The following is a 9,258-nucleotide window of genomic DNA, read 5'->3' on the forward strand; positions in this document are numbered from 1 at the left end:
ACAAATGTTTTCAAATGAGATTTTAAAGTTACAACTGAGGCCGAGTGTTGAAGGCGATTAATGTGATCCTCTGTCGGGGAGCGCTTCCACAAACGGCGGTCTCTCCCTTGAGAACTTCAACCTTGGCACAGAAAGCAAGCCAGCATTAGCAGATATTAATGTATCACTTGGCTGACAAGTGAGCATTTCAGTGTAATGTGCCAGACCATGCAGTGCTTTAGATACTGTAGAAGCAAAAGAACTTTAACATCAGTTCTGTGATGAAGACAATGCATTGCTGCCAGCAGCAGAGTAATGCCAAAATCTTTTTTTTTGGTAACAGTAAAAGCATTGTGCACAAGCTTCCAGTGAGATAAGAAGTTACGTCTTGGAAAATAAAGCATGCATTATACGGTACAACAGAACAAGCAGAGGTGAACTCCACATTGAGATGGGGAAAAAAAACAAAATTGATCCTGTTGAGTTGCAAGCGCAGAACAGCTAGCTCCTGTTGACAGGGGGTGTCCAGCTGCTTGTGCTTGAGACGGCCATGTCGTGACCTCACGGGCTGTGCTCATTTTCAGGCCTGGCCTGTAGATCAGTTTCAGGAATTTGCTGGCCTCTTGTGCTACACTAGGACTACAAATCCAGAATATGGCGTATTCTGTGAAGGTAATTCATACAGGTGAACAGAGCACTGAGCCACCGCGGTCCAGCGGGAGATCTGCCTTTCCTGTGGTGTGGAGGAAGGTGATTGACCAACACAAGCCCTCTTGCACTGCAAGATCCTGCAAGGGACAAGTCTGAGGACCTCCTGTCTCATTTCTGATACACAGGTTATAAACCGTGAAACATGCCGGTAGGTCTATCCTTCACCATGGTTTTCTCTGTCCTTGGGTGATCTTGCGGCAGTGTGTATTTATTGCGCTGCACTTCTCCCAGCTGTGTAGATGAAGTCTGTTCCAGAGTCTCCCTGTCGTCCTGGTCCAGGCCGGTCAGGACGGGTCAATGGGAGAGAAGGTTGCACAAGCAGGTCAGCAGCAGGCATCCCGGGGGAGACAGTGAGTTTCCCCCGCACGGAGCTGCCTCCTTTCCCCTGCTGGGGTGACCTTCTGTTTGCAAATAAACTGCGTCGGTTCCTGATGAATCACGCAGCCTGCCACCTCCAGAAGGCTTGGGTAAAAACTCCCTCCTCTCCCTCTGTTCCCTTCCCTTCTCCTGTGGATCACGAGGTCGTGCGGAGACGTCAGGACAGCGGAGATGGTCCTCTTGGTGACAGCAGGGGGAGCTCTCCAGCACTCCTTCGGGTGCTGACTCTGTCTCCTGCCACTCCAGCACACATGTGCCTCTTTTGGCTCTCCATCCTGCTAGCTAGCGGGCAGGGCTTTCCTTTGCAGCTGAAACAAAAGGGCAGAAGTCTCTGATGCACAGTTATTTTCTGCAGGATGTCAACAGTGTAAAGAAGGTTACAAGGGTCCGGCGCAATTCCAGCAGGACCCTGGAACGTGTCCTGGCCCTTGTGAGCACGGGGGATACTCTTCATTTTCGAGGACCTGACCAATCGCCAGTTACTGAGTAAAGGAGCCGATCGCAGGACAATTACTTTTAAAAAAAGCTTTTTTTTATTTTTTACATGAATCCCTAATGAGTCAACTAACGGTCAATTCCGGACCTCAATCTTCTTTTCAGTGGCGCTTAGTCCTGTTCTTATCCCAGTTCATTTCATAGTTTGTCTGCTCCACATTGGTTGAGATAAAACTAGAATACTCTTTTTTTTTTTGCAACCCTAGGTCGGTTCCAAGATTTGTGGGTGCAAAGACGTTTTATTTTGGCTAGGCATTTCATTTATTGCATGCTCACACAAAAAAATCATCAGTACGCAGAAGGATCTCCTTGGGAGGCTTGAGCCAGATGACAGGTGTATCTCCGAAGGAAGTCGGCCACAGTCCTGAACTTTCTGTCAGCAACAGGACCCTCTCTCTGCAGGTACTGTGACCTCAGAGAACATTGTGACCTGAAGTTTTCCCTTTATTTTCTTGCAAACATCCTGACTTAAAAAGGCACAGCTAAAAATGTTATTGAAGCCGTTATTGGCAGGGACTCGTTTATGATTTACAGTGAGTAAAAATAAAATAGAGAATATCATTTAAGGTGTCCTGCACATAATATAGTATGGTTACACATGCATTGACATTTTGTAATAGGAGATGTTGCAACATTAATTGCCAATATTAGCCAGTCAGCGTTGTCACTGGAACAGAAGCCACAGGAAGGTTTTACCTTGGGCATGTTAAACCGGTGTTGAGCGTAGCTCATTACTGCAGGATTGGGAAAGCTGTGACCAATAATGGAACATTTTCAATCGCAGTTTTCTTGCATTACAACACAACAGCAGTTTGTATTATATCCAGCCGGTTGCTTTTACCTCGGGGCATCGTATAATAACTTTTTATAATACATTTTTTTTTTTTGAAAAGGCACAAAAAGCTCTCATGTCAGCTTGATTTTTGCTAGTAAAGACAGTAATCAGATCCTGGCTGCGCTGCTGCTGGCACAGCAGTAGTTTGATCACACTTCCGTGCCACGCAGGACTGGGGGCAGTCAGGCTGGGTGGCATCTCTGGCGCCAGTGCTGACTCTGACATCTGCAGGGAATGGGGAAATGATCGCCGACACACTCCATCTAGGAAGCATGGGCGTTTCGAGAGTTTAAGGGTCATAAACTGTATACCAGGAGGCTCTGACTGTCATACTTCTTTAAATACTGCAAGTAAAGGCACCATTAAGGAAGATCTAGTGGGAGCAGCAAACCAATTATAACCTCACCTCTTCCCCCAGGACGGCCTGCAGTATGGTGCTTGCCACTGGGGAGGAGAGACTGATTGGCGTGGGAGAGCTGCGACTCAGCCAAGGGATTTCTCCCTGACAGCTGACACCACAAATTTAGGTGGAGGAAAGGATTATTCTCCGCTAATTTACAATGCTGCTAAAAAAGTTTAAAACATGCTAGCCTTTTTTTGTTTGCCCCCTCTGTGATATTTGTGTCTCCAGTCCTGGAAAAAAGTGTATAGGAGTGTATTCAACATTTCCATGCATTACCGCCTTGCGTAGATGTCTTGTTATGACCGTACACATTCTAATACATGTACATGAATATCCAAAGCCAGGACAGAAGCCTGCCTCACTAAGAACTGGGGGGGGCTTGGTTGTCAATCGCAGGTTTGATTTAAAATGATACACCGAGAGAGCAGTGCAGCTCCCTCCAGGTTCCTGCGGCTTGAAGGAGGTAACAGGCCATAAACGGTGCAAAAAAAGCCTCGCTCCATCAGGGCACCATATTGATGGGATTAGCTGTAATTACAAAGCTTAAAAGCTCCACCAAGCCATGCGCAGAGAAGATGAGTCAATTAGCATGATGGCATTTAAAGGGCAGGTAACTGTCTCCTCTCTGTCAACACCTGGGAGCAGGAGACTGAGCCATTAAGTGATGCCCCCAGCCTGCTGCCTGCCAGCGCCGCCCCCCCCCCGCCCCCCCAAGGAGGGGGTGTCAGCCTGAGCAGTGATGGGGAGAGGGCACAGTGGAGCGGATGGTACTGTTTGCTCGGGCAGCGTGCCCAGAGTGTAGCAGTGAGGGGGCGGAAGGTGGCAGGCTGAGCAGATTCCTAGTGATTAAATAACTTAAAGCAATGCCGCAAAATCTGAAGTCCAGAATGCACCGCAGATTATTTATCCCTTGAAAACTAGGCAATGGGAGGTTAAGTGATAAAGACTCTGGAACACATTGCGATCTGTTGTTTAACAGAGCAGCTGGGGAGCAGTGCAACCCTGAGGCTACCGTGCTTGGAGATATACTGTGAAAGCAATGGCTTTTCTGTCACCTGTGTTTGTTTTTCACAGATGCACAATGAAGGCACAACTGCACGGTGATGTTGCACTATCCATATGCCCAATGACATCAGAAAGAGTTATCACAATTGAGTCTTGTTGTTCTTGGAAAAAACATCATGCTGATCTCAAGGTCATGTGGTGTGTTAGAAATGCCAGGCGCTCAGAGTTCAGATTCACAAAATGAGCCAATTAAGAATCAATAAAAATAGCCAGTCATAAAGACATGATTTTAATGAGTGCAAGAACAAGCCCTGTTTATGTCATGAGACATTCCAGGAAGCAAGAACCAGTGCCTCAGCAGGAATGATTGCAGCTCACTATCCACATGAAAATGATTTGGATGCTTGCAGACCGTTTGAAGGTATTGTTGACATCAGACACATATAGCATTCATCCTCCAGAGAACACCTGAAGAGCTGACATGTGGTGGAGTGTCGGACCTGACAAGCAATGTGTGATGCCTTCTCACAGAGGATCGTGCTGGTAGCTGTGTTATTTAAGTCAACCAAGGAGGTGATGGAGGCTTGATGGACGAATCTCCATTAACCGGTCTTTGATGCTGACTGAGGGCAAATATTTTCTTCTCAACTTTGTAGATGTAGCCGGTGAGCCAAGGGCTTTTCCATGTCTGCAGAAATGCCTCCAGAAATGCTGATTTTCCGGCAGGACAATGCAAGACCACACAGTGCTGGGATTACAGCGGCACAGCTTCACGAAAACGACATCAATGTCTTGCTGTGCACAGCTTTTTCTCCTGACATGAGTCAAGTAGAACATCTGTAGGACCGGCTCTCTAAGTCCATCAACAGGAGACGACTGGACAACCTTCGCCGGCTGACTGGTGAAGAACATCTCACAGTGGTCTGTCCAGGACGTTGTACTTCAGTGCTCCCAGCACTCTTCTGACAATGCCCACGGAGATTGTAATGGGTACGACCTTTATGTTTTCATACTAACACTGCATCACGTTTGATACTGAACTCTTACTATATATCTTTGATATGCTTCTGTGTTCACATTTTCTGTGGTTGTATTTGATATATATTCAAAATATGTCATTAAATACATTACACCTGACTGTTGGGTTTTTTTAGTGCATCACTTTATCTAACTTTGATGGTACTGAAATACATATTGTCAGTGCTAGGGGGCAGCAGAGCCTTTCCTTAAAAGCCCTTAGCTACACGGTATCAGAAACTTATTCAGTATATAATAATAGCAAAAATATAAATCCTTTATGATTAAGATCTATTTACAGGGATTTGTTCAACTCTGCCTTGCCAGCGCCAGACCAGCCATCCAAATGTCATCAATATGCTTAGATGCCTTGAGTGGCATCTTGAAAACTGTCCCTGCTCCCTCCTGAAGAAGGCTTAGCAACCAGAATGTGTTTTTCTTCCTTGTTTTCAGAATGGAAATAACCCGGACTTGTCTGAAAACTATAGCTGTGATCCCCAAATCTGTCTAGAGATATTTGCAGGTACAGCAGAGAATGGCCTCTACTCACCAGACTGTGGTGAACTAGTTCAAACTGACAGCACTAAGTTCATTTACTAAATATATCAAAAACGCACGTGTCCCAGGTGACCGGTAAGACCTGCTTGATTGTTTCTCTGCAGGCTCAGCTTTCTCCAGTCCCGTGGTCCCTGCTTGGTTGTGAAATCAGAACAAGTCCCTGATTTAATTAGACATCGCCGAAGGATACGCACTGCCAAGTGGGTCCCGTCGTTTGGCTCAGACCTTCAGCGACACTAAAATAATTCTGCAGTTTCTGACTCCGTTCTCTGCTTTGATTAAAATATGGATGCTTGTTTATTCAGGCATTTACTCTGGGGGTCCCTGCAGAAGCCGCAGCAGAGTCGCTGTTTCTGCTCTTCAGCTGTGGTGCCTGAAGGGGAATGCCTTTTGAGAGATGACGGGAGACAGCACTGCCAGCAGGAAACCTGCCTGCTGCGGACATATTAACGTGGCTCCTGTAAGGGTTTAAGACACCACCTGGGACATGGGCCTGCACCCTATTTGAGAGAGGGGTCCCGTGCGCCCTCCTCCCTGGGGTGAAGTAGAAGGAAGCCTCTGATTCATGGGAAAGTGGGACCTATTCCAGAAGCGCAGTTTGTCAAGTGGGGCAGCGTCCCAGAGACAACACAACTCCATCACAGGCTGAGAAACAAATAGCATGCTGGGGGAATAAAAGCCTTGCTCCACTTCGCTGCTTGTCCTGCGCACGTGTGAACCGTGCAAATGCCAGATCAGTTAGGTGCAGCGCTGTTCAGCAAGACATGAGGAAGGACAGGGCGCGGGGACAGGAAAGAGGGCCCTGCTATTACTCTTGCATTCAGAAGAGAAAAAGTCTGGAGATTAAAAAGTGGAGAAGTGGCGTTATACCACAAAGTTCTGCCGTGGACGAGTGGTTTCCTGATTTGCAATCGGCATTGGAAGTTTCCCTCATCCCCTGAGGCCGGGGTCAGAGGTCAGGTTGTTCCAGGGTGCAGCGCAGACGCGCCTCCCCACCCCTCCCGCAGTCAGCAGGCAGCGTATTGATTTGATTAGCTGCTAATTAAAAAGAAGGCAGCCAGGCCGGGCGCAAGGGAGATGACTCAATTAACAGGATGTCAGTGAATCTAATTTACCCGGCTCTATCGCAGATCTCCCCTCTAATGAATAACTGAGAGGAAAAGGGATTCTTCCAGGGCGATCTGACAGCTCAAGGAACCAAAACAAGAAGCTTAGAACAATCAAAGCCTTAATCTCCACTTAACAAAACCTCTTTATTTACCTAACGAGCTGTGGGTGCTGCCTGCTGCAGCTCTGCCTGCCCTGGCTGCCAGCTCAGCCCCGCAGCCTGCTCCAGGCAGAGGAGCAGAGCGATCCCAAGGCAGGGAGCGAAGCGCTCCTGAGTGCGCCGCAATTACTTCCCCATCTTAAATCTGAAGGACGGGGTGCCAGGAGCAGGTAAAACCTGGATCTTATCTGCTTATTGTTAATACCAGAGTATTAGTACAACAGCAGGTCTTACATTACAGAATCAATGTAGCGTGCTTTGGGAACTATCCAGGCTTCAGGAGGAAAAGAAGGGCTAGTTTTACCATCATTTACAAGCCCAGAAAGTTTGATTGTTCTTTATATACAGCTTTAACTTGATTTGCTTTCTTTAAATTTCCAAGTTGCTTACTAGCATAGCGAAAATACATTGGTTGGTATATGAATTTCAGATATGCAATACAATAATATTTAGATAATAAATTCTGGGATCAGTTTACCAAAACACCATACTCCATACTGTATTTCGGATGGGTGGCACAAGAGCGTGGCAGTGGGCACAGCTGCCTACAGCTCTTGGGTCCCAGGTTCGAATCCAAAGAAAAACCCTCCCTTCTAGGTTCCTGCAGCAAGATAAACAGCTTCTTTATGGCAGGCTTTGAAGACTATGCTAGTTAGTTAAAAGACTATGGTGTAATCGGTGCATTTGTGCTGATATTTCACTTTTCTGCACGTTAATCATCGTTTCAAAGCTGCATAATGACCTTGTATGAAGCAGAAGCTCATGTCCCTTCTTTAACCTTGTGCGTACTTGCAGGCTATGAAGCTGGGCGTGCTGTGCTCCTGTCCTGTAGTGGTCCCAATTGCTGCTGCCTTCTCTGCCTCTGAAACCCGATAAATATTCCATCGGAAGGCTAATGAAGCCAGTCGCTTTGGAAACGTGCAGGGGACACTGGGAGTCACAGAGATGAACCTCGTGGTGCAGCTGTAGCACACCTTCAGGTGAATTCGAGACACAGGAGAGGTGCGCTCTGACAGCACTCCTGCAGCCTGTGGCTCCGGGATTGGACAGGGCTGGCCTGAGCAGTGTGTTAAAGGTATATGGAGACAAACATCAGTGTGAAGATGCTATCTCATGTGCACTTCAAGAACTGCTGGACGGATAAGGCAATATCAATGTGGGTTTGACACTGTGGCAGGACAGCCCAATGACGGTCTTCTCCTTATTGTGTCCTGGCTCCTTTCCTGTTTACAGGGAGGGCTGGAATTAAAAAGGACCTTCAAAGTATGAAGACATTAATGTATATTTCATAGCACTTGGATTGTGATTTATGCTTTCTTTCTTTCCCGTTTTACATTTTCTGATGCATTCACCTGACATGTGGGATCCCACTGGAGCACAGCTCGCTAAGATATTCCTTCTGAGCTGTTCCTGTGCCTCGCTGCTGTGCGTGAGACAGGCTGCCGACCTCTTCACATCTGTAAGAAACACAGAAATCGAACTAGATGAAATCCATAGACATGGCCTGTGGCTACGGTATGGATCCAGGCTTCAAACAGCGTGCACTGCTCTAGCAACACCAGACTCTTTCAGGTAAATGTTAGGTAAACAGTGAGCTCTTAAAGAGCCTGCTTTTGTCAGAACATGTCACATAATGTGTATGAGTTGAACAATCTGTTCCTTTTTTATGAACTCCAACAGGACTCTGCAATGAGCACTTTCTCTGCTTTGCTGCCCTGCAGGGATGCAGCTGCTGCTGCTGCAGGAAATGACTGCACTCCGAGAGCCGCGCACTGCCTGCAGTGCTCTAGGTTTCCTCCGACAGGACCTGGATTAGCAGATGAGCACGCAGGGCCATTAAGACTCTCTGCCTTGCGTCCTTTCAGATTCACAGGAAAACTCATTGAGAAGTTAACCCATTGAAAAAACACACCTGGGCTTGCAGGTCAGTCGACTTTCCCCTTTTGCTTTGTACAGCGCCACTTTTGAGTTTGGTTCATTTACTGCCACGTGTACAAAGCGGTTCTGTTCTGCAGCAGCCTGAGCTGCGCAACGTGTATAAGTCATTCAGTACTGTCAGAGGCGCCTGGGAAACAGAACCTCTCCCACGCAGCCTTCGGTGGGAGCTGGGGTGCGGCCGGGCTCGGGGGGGGCAGATGCTGCAATGGTCTGACACCTGGCATCTGCCGAGCCCTGGGCCTGGGTCCAGGCTCGGCTGGGTGTGGTGGGTCGTGCCCCTGCCCTCCACTACAGCCCCCCCCCCCGACATCTCGGAACCACGAGGGTAGATCAAGGAGGACTCGTTTCTTCATGACTCATCAGGTGCCTTACAAACACTAGCTGTGAAACAAGGGTATGCTGTTCAACAGGGGCCTCATATTTAGGGGCTGTTTGGTATCTGCAGTGAGTCTTGCTGCTGTGGTTTCAGCGCACTAGAGACACAGCAGTGGGACGGAGCGCTCTGCTCCAGCTCTGCGGCTCTGTGTCCCTGCACTGTGTCTATAGGAGCACCAGTCCCAGCTGTTCTGGCCTCCCTGCCCAGTCCAGTCAACTGATTCACTGGGCACCAGCGGCCTGGTTTCAGAGCCCATTGGCCATCTGCGTGACGAGTGCTCTCCTGGGCTCTGACCC

This window comes from Lepisosteus platostomus, chromosome 19 (assembly GCF_059453375.1).
Source record: "Lepisosteus platostomus isolate fLepPlt1 chromosome 19, fLepPlt1.hap1, whole genome shotgun sequence".
NCBI lineage: Eukaryota > Metazoa > Chordata > Actinopteri > Semionotiformes > Lepisosteidae > Lepisosteus > Lepisosteus platostomus.